Source organism: Pogona vitticeps, chromosome 2, assembly GCF_051106095.1.
Source record: "Pogona vitticeps strain Pit_001003342236 chromosome 2, PviZW2.1, whole genome shotgun sequence".
Lineage (NCBI taxonomy): Eukaryota > Metazoa > Chordata > Lepidosauria > Squamata > Agamidae > Pogona > Pogona vitticeps.
The window spans coordinates 270,767,602-270,777,820 of record NC_135784.1 but is presented as its reverse complement, the minus strand read 5'-3'; positions in this window follow the sequence as shown (position 1 = coordinate 270,777,820).

Here is a 10,219-nt window from a genome sequence, read left to right as displayed (position 1 = left end):
CTCCCTACCTTGTCTTGAAACTGCCACTGCTCTACCTCCACTGCTTCCATCCTGAAAGACTGCAGGCTCAGCTCCTTGTACAGAAGCTGGGCCTGCCGCCTGTGCATATGCTCCCACCGGTCAGCTGACCCAGCTTCTGTTTAAGGATCCAGGCCTGCTGCCTCTCAGGATGGCGGCAGTGGCAGCTTCAAGACAAAGTAGGGAGGTGAAGGGGACAGGGAGAGGGGGAAGGGCTGGCGGTTCCACCATAGCATGCACCTGAAAAGCAAACTGTGAACTGATGGCTGTTGTGGGTTTTTCGGGCTCTTTGGCCTTTTTCTTAAGGTTGTTCTTCCTGACGTTCTGCCAGCCTCTGTGGCCAGCATCTTCAGAGGACTGGAGTAGGAACTCTATCCAAACTATGAACTGGTTTGTTTTTTTGGGGGACGGGGGAGTTGTTATAGTTCCTGGTTCATTATTCACGGGTAGCCACAAACCACAAACCATCACAAACCACTGTCTTTCCAGTTTGTGCCCACCTCTAATCATCATAAGCCAAAGGCATCTTGATGGCACATAACAATAACATTCATTCAAAAGGGAAGGTGGAAACAATGTCCAATAGACATATCATTTCCAGTGGTGGTGTTCCAACCTGGGGATGTTCTCCTTCAGGACTGTGAAACTGGAAAATAACCTGATGTTTTGTGAACTAGAACTTTCACTTTGAAATTTAGCTGCCGCTGGATAATACTAGAGGATGCAATTGTAAACATCCTTAACCTAAGAATTGAATTCTCTTAACCAGTATGCACAGGCAAAATTGCACAGAACCATGCTCTTCCGCCTGTCGTGTAGTTCTGAGAATATTTAACACACATGCAGATGGTGCATACTGCCAGTTTCTACCCAACAGTGCAGTGGGAATCGTTTTAATGAGGAGGTCTCGTGAGAACACTCAATTTCTTCAAGGGAACACAATTTATATTGAGTAAGTGTCTTACATTTTTAAGACATTTCTCACATTCTCTTTTGGTTTCCTAGCAGACACATCAAACACCAGCAACTACACAAAGCAGCTGTTTAGAATGAGAGAAAGAGAGAGAGAAATGCTAAATTTGAAAAAGTTCGCCAAAATAACGCACATTTGAATCGGTGTTTTAAGAACAAATATGTCTCTACTAGAGCCTTGTGGCACAGTGGTTAAACTGCTGTACTACAGCTAAAACTGTGCTCATGACCCAGGGTTCAATCCCAGGTAGCCCGCTCAAGGTTGACCCAACCCTCTGTCCTTCCCTGGTTAATAAAATGAGTACCCAGCTCATGGGGCTGTGTGTGTGTCAATGCGTAGCCTGCATAATTAATTTGTAAACTGCCCAGAGAGTGCTTGAAGTGCCATGGGGCAGTATATAAGCAGCACACTTTGCTTTTTGCTTTTCTTTTTACTAGTTGCACATAGTCCATTAGCAGTGTTGCCAGAGCAGGCCTAGAAGGCAGATTTCTAGGTTTCTGCTCAGCAGAATGTGCCAGAATGTCCTTCAAATACTGGGCTGGTCCATTAGAGCAAATAGGGTACTCTCCCACCTCAGGCAATTCTTGCCATCCCACTCTGGTTTGGTAGAAATATATGCTTGGGGCCTTCCCTGTATCACTTTCCTGCTGTCTACCTGTGCCACACTCCATGTGAGTATGATGGGGGGGGGGAAGAATAGGGATAGATAAGAATATTTCTAGCTTGGACCAAAAGTATTTTTCTGATCTTCAGCTGAGTTGTAGAGTGAATGAACGATGCTGGTGTAATGCTCAATCTGAGTGAATCTCATCTTACTGCCTCTGTGTGCATAAATATGTGAATGAACACAGCAAGACTATGTTGACACAATTTGAAGTAAATGAAATGATGCACATTGCATCCAGCAGTTCACACCACAAGGGGCCTTGCATATCGCATCATAAAGTCTTGCCTCTCGGTCTCAGGTTTTGGGGCCTGAAATTACAGGGAATGGAAAGTTGCTGACCCCCTGATAACCAGAGGGCTGGTGTGAGATGTAGGCTTGAACAGCTGGAGCAGAAAAGACCCGCAGTTGTGCTCTAGTGTGTACTTTTGTCATCATCACTGAAGAGTTTTAGTCTCTTTAAAAACCTTAGGGCAGTGTGAGCTCCACATGTGAGGGGAAATGCATCATGCTGTTTGTTTATTATGAAGTAAATGACAGTGAATTAAGCCCTACTGAAATACCACCAAGTTCTTCTTCTGAATTACCCTGTTTTTTCCCCTCCTTAGTGATAGTTCAGACAGCAACCCAAAGCTGGTATTTTTCAAACTGCATGCAACATTTAGAGACACTGATTAGAGATGTGACATGAGGAGGCCAATTTTAAAGTACAGTGGTGCCTCGCATAATGGGCGGCCCATTTAACGCCCCGCATAACGGGCGGCCCATATGTGATCGCATAACAATGTTTCCTATGGGGGAAAATCGCTTTGCGATGATCAGTAAGCTGTGTCACTTACCGATTTTCGCATAGCGATGATTTTTCCCCAGCTGATCGGCAGTTCCAAAATGGCCACCGGGTAAAACAGGGACGGATTACTTGCTTACCGGGCAGCTAAAATGGCCGCTGTATGGAGGATTTTCACTTAAAAGGTATGTTTTAAGCCCATAGGAACGCATCGAAGGGGTTTCAATGCATTCCTATGGGCTTTTTTATTTCACATAGCGACGAATCTGTATAGCGACGATTTTTGCTGCACCGATTATCGTTGCTATGTGGGGCACCACTGTATAGTTTTTACTTCCATCATTTGGTCAGTTCCTGATATTTTCCTCTTTTATTTCATCAGTCTTTTTTTTTTTTTTTTAAGAATGTGCTTGTTTGAACAAAACATTCCCTCTAACTGATATAAAGTTCTGAGTGGTAATGTGTGGGAAGGGAGTCTCCAATAATCTTTTATGCATACAAAAAAAAATTTCAATAGACTGAAAGAAATCTTTCCTTTGTCTGACTGACTGAACTAAAGCTTACCTCACTTTTTCATGCCTCCTGAGTCTGTTGTGTCCAAGAGACAGTAAAAGATCCATTATCATTTGTCTACAATGTAACATTGTGCTCTCGAGAGGTACATATATAGAAAATATTACAACTTTCCATGTTGCCTAATGAATGCGAAATACTGACAGTCTGAAAAGTATTGTGAGCCAAGTTATTGTTTTCTTTTCACCTGTATGTTTTATCAACATTTTAATAGTGCTGAACACAATCCCTCAGAACCCCATTTATTTCAAAGTGAGATCTGTTCAAGAAAATTGGAGATGTTAGAGGAACATTTTGTACAAAGATAGACACGATAAAGGACAAGAATAGTAGGGACCTCGCAGAAGCAGAAGACATCAAGAAGAGGTGGCAAGAATACACAGAGGAATTATAGCAGAAAGATCTGGATGTCCCGGAGAACCCATGTAGTGTGATTGCTGACCTTGAGCCAGATGTCCTGGAGCGTGAAGTCAAGTGGGCCTTAGAAAGCCTGGCTAACAACAAGGCCAGTGGAGGTGATGGCATTGCAGAGGAGGTATTTAAAATCTTAAAAGATGACACTGTTAAGGTGCTACATTCAATATATTGGCAAGTTTCGAAAACTCAGGGGTGGCCAGAGGACTGGAAAAGATAAGTCTACATCCCAATCCCAAAGAAGGGCAATGCCAAAGAATGCTCCAACTGCCATACAATTGCACCCATTTCACACACTAGCAAGGTTATACTCAAAATCCTCCAAGGTAGGCTTCAGCAGTATGTGGATCGAGAACTCCCAGAAGTACAAGCTGGATTTCAAAGGGGCAGAGGAACAAGAGACCAAATTGCTAGCATGCACTGGATTATGGAGAAAGGCAGAGTTCCAGAAGAACATCTACTTCAGCTTCATTGATTACACAAAAGCCTTTGACTGTGTGGACCACAGCAAACTATGGCAAGTTCTTAAAGAAATGGGAGTGCCTGATCATCTTATCTATCTCCGGAGAAATCGATACATGGTACAGGACGCAAGAGTTAGAACTGGGTATGGAACAACGGATTGGTTCAAAATTGGGAAAGGAGTTTGACAAGGCTGTATATTGTCTCCCTGCTTATTTAACTTATATGTAGAATACATCATGCGAGAGGCTGGACTGGAAGAATCCCAAACCAGAATTAAGATTGCTGGAAGAAATATCAACAACCTCAGATATGCAGATGATACCACTCTGATGGCCGAAAGTATGGAGGACTTAAAGAACTTCTTAATTTTATTTATTTATTTATTTATTTATTTATTTATTTATTTATTTATTTATTTACAATATTTTTTAGCCGCACCGTTGCCAGTGGTGAAATGAGGGTGAAAGAGGAGAGCGCAGAAAAAAAGCTGACCGCTGAAGAATTGATGCTTTTGAACTGTGGTGCTGGAGGAGACTCTTGAGAGTCCCTTGGACTGCAAGGAGAACAAACCTATCCATTCTGAAGGAAGTCAACCTTGAGTTGGAAGGACAGATCCTGAAGCTGAGGCTCCACTACTTTTACCATCTCATGAGAAGAGAAGACTCCCTGGAAAAGACCCTGTTGTTGGGAAAGTGTGAAATCAAGAGGAGAAGGGGATGACAGAGGATGAGATGGTTGGACAGTGTCATCGAAGCTACAAACATGAATTTGACCCAACTCCAGGAGGCAGCGGAAGACAGGAGGGCTTGGCGTGCTCTGATCCATGGGGTCACAAAGAGTCGGACACGACTTAACGACTAAACAACAATGGTGTTGCAGCTAGTACAGTGTCAGTAGCTCTGATCCATAATTTAGCAGCTAAATATTCCTTTAAAATACATCATTTGATTCTATATTCAATGTGATTAGATATTGGAACTTTATTTTTTTAGAGCAAACATATTGGCATGCTTTTTGAAAAAAACAATGTCTCAGGACTTACTTGCTGTATATTGCTTTGCAAATATACTTCTTAATTTAAATTATTGAATCCATTAATTGTTCTTATGGAAATAGTAAGAACATACGCCTGAAGCTCCCTCTCTTGCCTGCACATCGCCCTTTCTTTGTGTGCCATTTCTTTTAGATCATAAATGATTGTTTATTATTTTACAATCAAATAATTATTTTATTTTAGATTATTTTACTACTAATCTGGCAGGATAGTTCAGTAGTCTAGGTATCTGGTTGCAGAGTTAGAGGCTGGCAGTTCGATTCCCTGCTGCACCTCCGGTGAATGGAGCCAACGTGTGTGGCCTTGGACATGTTGCACAGACCCAGGATGCCCCCAGAAGAAGGGAATCCTGCACCACTTCTGCTATACTCTACCCAGAAAACCTTGAAAAAGGTTGCCATACATCAGAATTGACTTGTCGACACATGGTTATTATTTTTTTTTTGAAAACATCTTTGTAAACTGCTCTCGAAATCTTTTCAGATAAAGAGCAGAGCAAAAATGGTTCAAATCACTGGTGAACATCACGTGGACTGTGGACTGCAGTGTCTCTTGTGCCATATTTTGTGCCCTCAAGACCACCCAGAAATATTAATCATTCAAAAGGTCACCCACAATCAATTCAATTACTACATCAGTGATTTAGTGGTAAAATGTTCTTTACTATTTTTAGTTTGAGTTAAATTAGCATTCCTGTAGGAATTCCTTCTTTGAATGATTTCCTTCTAAGTTAGTTGATGATGGGGGTGGGGTGGGGTGGGGTGGGATTATTTACTGTTATCTGACTTGATGGTTAAGAACTATTTAACAATCAGAGAATCATAGTTCTGTGTTTCCTTGGGGTCTAAAAAGTCTGTAACTTTTTACTGGGTTGGAAGGGGACCCTATGGATCATCAAGCTCAGCCCTTGCTAAGGAAGCACAGTAGAGAATCAAAGCCTCAACCTCTGGCTCCGCAGCCGGATATCTAAACCACTGAGCTATTGAAAGCCAAGAAGTAAATACAGTGGTGCCTCGCTTAACAACATTAATTCGTTCCAGCGAAATCACTGTAGAGTGAAAACGTCATAAAGCGAAATTTTAAAAACCCATTGAAACACATTAAAACCCGGGTAATGTGTTCCAATGAGCTAAAAACTCACCGTCCAGCGAAGATCCTCCATACGGCGGCCATTTTCAGTGCCTGTATAGCAAGGAATCCATCCAAAAACACAGCGGGAAGCCATTTTGAGCACCCGGTGGCCATTTTGAAAACCTGATGATCAGCTGTTTTGATCGTTGTAATGCGAAGAATTGGTTCCCAAAGCAGGAAACCGATCTTCGCAAAGTGAAAAAATCCCATTTAAAGCATCATTTTGCGATCCCAATTGCGATCGCAAAAACATCGTCGTGAAGCGGATTCGTCCTTATATGGGGTAATCGTTAAGCAGGGCACGACTGTACTGAAATGGCAAACTTTTTCATCCAATTGAGGCAATACATGTACAAAATGTTAAACAAACTGAAAAGGAGTTAACAATTTCACCTAATAAGTTAAAATAAGTGTGAAATAACCACTGTAAAGCTGAGAAAGTGGCTGGGAAGCCACACTGCCAATTTGAAGAGGCCAATCACACTACTAATTTTTGGTGGATTTTTTGTGAGCCGGGGGGGGGAGAGAATGGCCCCAAGGTACTGGACCAATTGAAAATTGGCCCTCAGCTCCTCCACACCATAGTTTAAGCAAACAAAACAAACAAGTATAGTTCTTCTGCTTTTTCTTACTGCCAAATTAATGTCTGCCTATCCATATTTTGCTATTGTAAGATGCTATGGGAGAAGTTTTTGATTTCCAGTCAGATAGAAAAAAAAATTAAAACTCTTTGTACATCCAGTAATATGAATCACAATGGACAGTTAGAATGCCAATCTACATGAGCTTTAACAAGAATTAGGATGGACAGTCAAAATACCCTTCTTACTGACCTTTCACAAGTTCTGACTTTTTGACCCTCTTCAGACATTCTTTGCATGTAGCAAGGTAGCAAGGGGACTACACTATCCATGTCTAATTTCTCTTTACTTTTTACATGCCATAGGGAGACTCTGATGAGGGGGAGTCTGCTGTATCCATATAGGCTCTGTACACACGCACACACACACACATACACACACACAGAGAGAGAGAGAGAGAGAGGAGAGAGAGAGAGAGAGAGAATATCAAGGTTCTCATTCATGTGTTGGGCCTACAATAACCTCTTCCTCTTCAGACGACATGTACAAAAGACTAAGGAGTGGGTCAGGGCTAGCATGTTCTCCTCATCTTCTGTGTAGTACACTCAGAGAATGACTGATTGAAGTTTCAGTGACTTGAGAAATAAGGATTGGTCTGCGTCACAAGAGAGTGTGGTCACTGCTGAAACTTGTTTCTGAGTGGGATTTTAGTTTCTTGGGAGCTCTGTTTGGAAAGACTTGCTGTTACCTTTCCTCAGTTCTTAATGTACTGTTTCAAAATTGACTTTGCTTTCTTAGACTTCACTAGTGCAAGTAGGAACCCAAATATTTGTAGAAAAATATTGTTTAATTTGATAGCTTACGTTCTGAATGTCTCATATCAATACCCAGCATCTCATTATCTCTTGAAACTTCCTGCAGTGTGGCAATGAGAAATAATGAATTCCAGCACTGTCTGTAAGTGCAGTAAACACATGGCACAGAGTTGAGCAATCAGGAGAAAAACCTACAGTATTTGTTGACTGCTTAGCAGCGATACCAAACTTGTGAGAAATTCTTTTCTTAAGGGGTTTAATAATGAGCTGGATATGACCAAAATGTTGGTTCATACTGTAATGCATATGCAGCTCAGAACTTTGGGTAGCTGCATTTCTGGCCCATGATTTCCAGAATCTCCCATCCAGTATAACCATTAGCTATGTTGGCTCAAGGATTCTGAGGGATGTTAGTTCAGATGCACGTACACAGAGAAAGGAGATTGTGGCCTGGAAGCAAAAATACAGCAGCCTTTCTGAGACTTAACAGGATAAATTTGGATAGTTCCTGAAATGAAGATCATGGGACCTATAGATTTAAATGGTGTCTGGTTAGGCTCCATGGAGCTGTCCAGCCTGTGCAGAACATAGCAACAAGTGACCTGTTAAATGATGACAAATCCTTTGGCTTGTGGCTTTGGACCTTTGACCTTGTGACATTAGGCTGTATCCAAGGAGCAGCCTGGTGACAGGAATGCAATAAACTGCTTGTAATCTCATGTTTTCAAAAGAAATTACATCAAAGCCAGCTGTTACACCATTAGTCATTAATGGCTGACAATATGTTAGCTAAAACAGAGCCACTACATTTTAAAATGCTGTTTCCTCCCAGCTATTAAAGGCCCTTCCCTGTGCTCATCACAGGAACTTCATCAAAAGCCAATCCACCTACATTGTCCAAAGTTACATTAGAGAGCTGCTAGACAACATTTTTGTCTCGTATGATAACTGATATCGTTTTAATTGGCTTCAGGCCAGTTAAAAGACAGTTTGCTGGTTTAAGCCAAATTGGGTTCTGGGTAGCCATATGTCTTTCTTTTCAAAGAATATTCCTTTCATTGAAAGGCTGTCCGAGATCAGTTTTCTACTTAACAGCATCTACTATTTGAAGGACTGCCCATTTTAAGTCTAATTTAAAAAGCAAGAATCTAAGAGACGGGCAGGAGTACTTTGGACTTTGCCACGAAACAACACCTGGATACTCAACTGAGTATATATATACATGGGCCATGTGATTACCTTGATCTTCTCACTGGTTAGATGCATTGATTTCTATTTGAAACACAGAAATAATTTCTATATTACTGAGCGTGCTATCTTCCACCCATCCATCATCTTGGACAGGCGAGAAAGAGGGGGAAGGGACGGGCTGATTAGTTAGAGCTCTTGCTGCGGACTGTACAAACCTTCCTTGACACATGTCATATCCCACCCTGCTGGATTTGGACTTTGGAGGAACTCAGTGAGGGTAACTGAGGACCCTATGTTAGGGGAGGGCATCCAAGGACCAATGATTGTCCCGCGACCTTCTGTCCTGTTCTTCTGTGCCTAATACCTGAAACTGAGCCCAGGGATTCTTTGCCAGAGGACCCAGCTGCTGCCAACTCCTTAGGGCAGGAGGGTGGGTGGGGCACACACTTGCTGCCCAACATGGGCCACATGTATCTGACCCAGAAACATTTGCCCAGTGGTTGTCCTGGGCTATGGGGAGGCAGGAGGGGCTAATTTGCTAGTTTACAGATCAACAAATCCAGCTGATAGAGTAACTTTTCACTGGCTAAGAACAGAGCCTGACCTGGGTACTACAATGCAAGGCAGGACTGGGATAAGGGAGCTCTTCACTTTAATTGTCACAGATCTCGCTAGCACAAGGGCCTCCTCCAATCTGTGTCAACAAGATGGGGGAGAACAATGACCCAGAAGCCTTCTTAAACACTTCTGCATGCATTGCCAGGGTGGCAAGTTGGACACACATCCTAGCCCCATGCCCCACTGGTGTGGTGCTGACAGTTGTGGATGCCACGGATCCTGAGGACATTGCTGACCATGGAAAAGCTTTGTTGTTGTTTAGTCATTAAGTCGTGTCTGACTCTTCGTGACCCCATGGACCAGAGCATGGCAGGCCCTCCTGTCTTCCACTGCCTCCCGGAGTTGGATCAAATTCATGTTGGTAGCTTCGATGACGCTGTCCATCCATCTCGTTCTCTGCTGTCCCCTTCTCCTCTTGCCTTCACACTTTCCCAACATCATGGAAAAGCTAAGCTGTGTTAAATTCTCTGAATCTCTCAAAAGAGATGTATTGGAAGTGATTCAGAAGACTGTCTTAGGGGGGCCCTCCATCCTAGAGCAGTGGCCCAACTGGTATGCCAGTTACCACTCTTCTTCAACAAAGAAACCTTGGTTATAGGAATCCAGCCAAGACTAAACTCTTGCTAATACCTGAAGTGGAAAATACTACTGAAGATACATAAGCTGTCCCGATGGGCACCTTCAGGGCCCCAGGGTAAATTTCATAGGTAACGTATAACCTGCAACGTATAACCTGCATAGCTTTTACATAGTTCCAGTCACACAAGGTATAGATCTCATGAGCAAATGTTGTATCTTCCCTACCTTCTCCAATACACCTGAACAGTCACCACTGAGAATTAATTTCTTTCTCTCCAATTTGAAGAGTCAGATATGAAATCAATTATACTATAAAAGATTTGTTGTTATTACATGCCACCAAGCAGCTTTTGAAT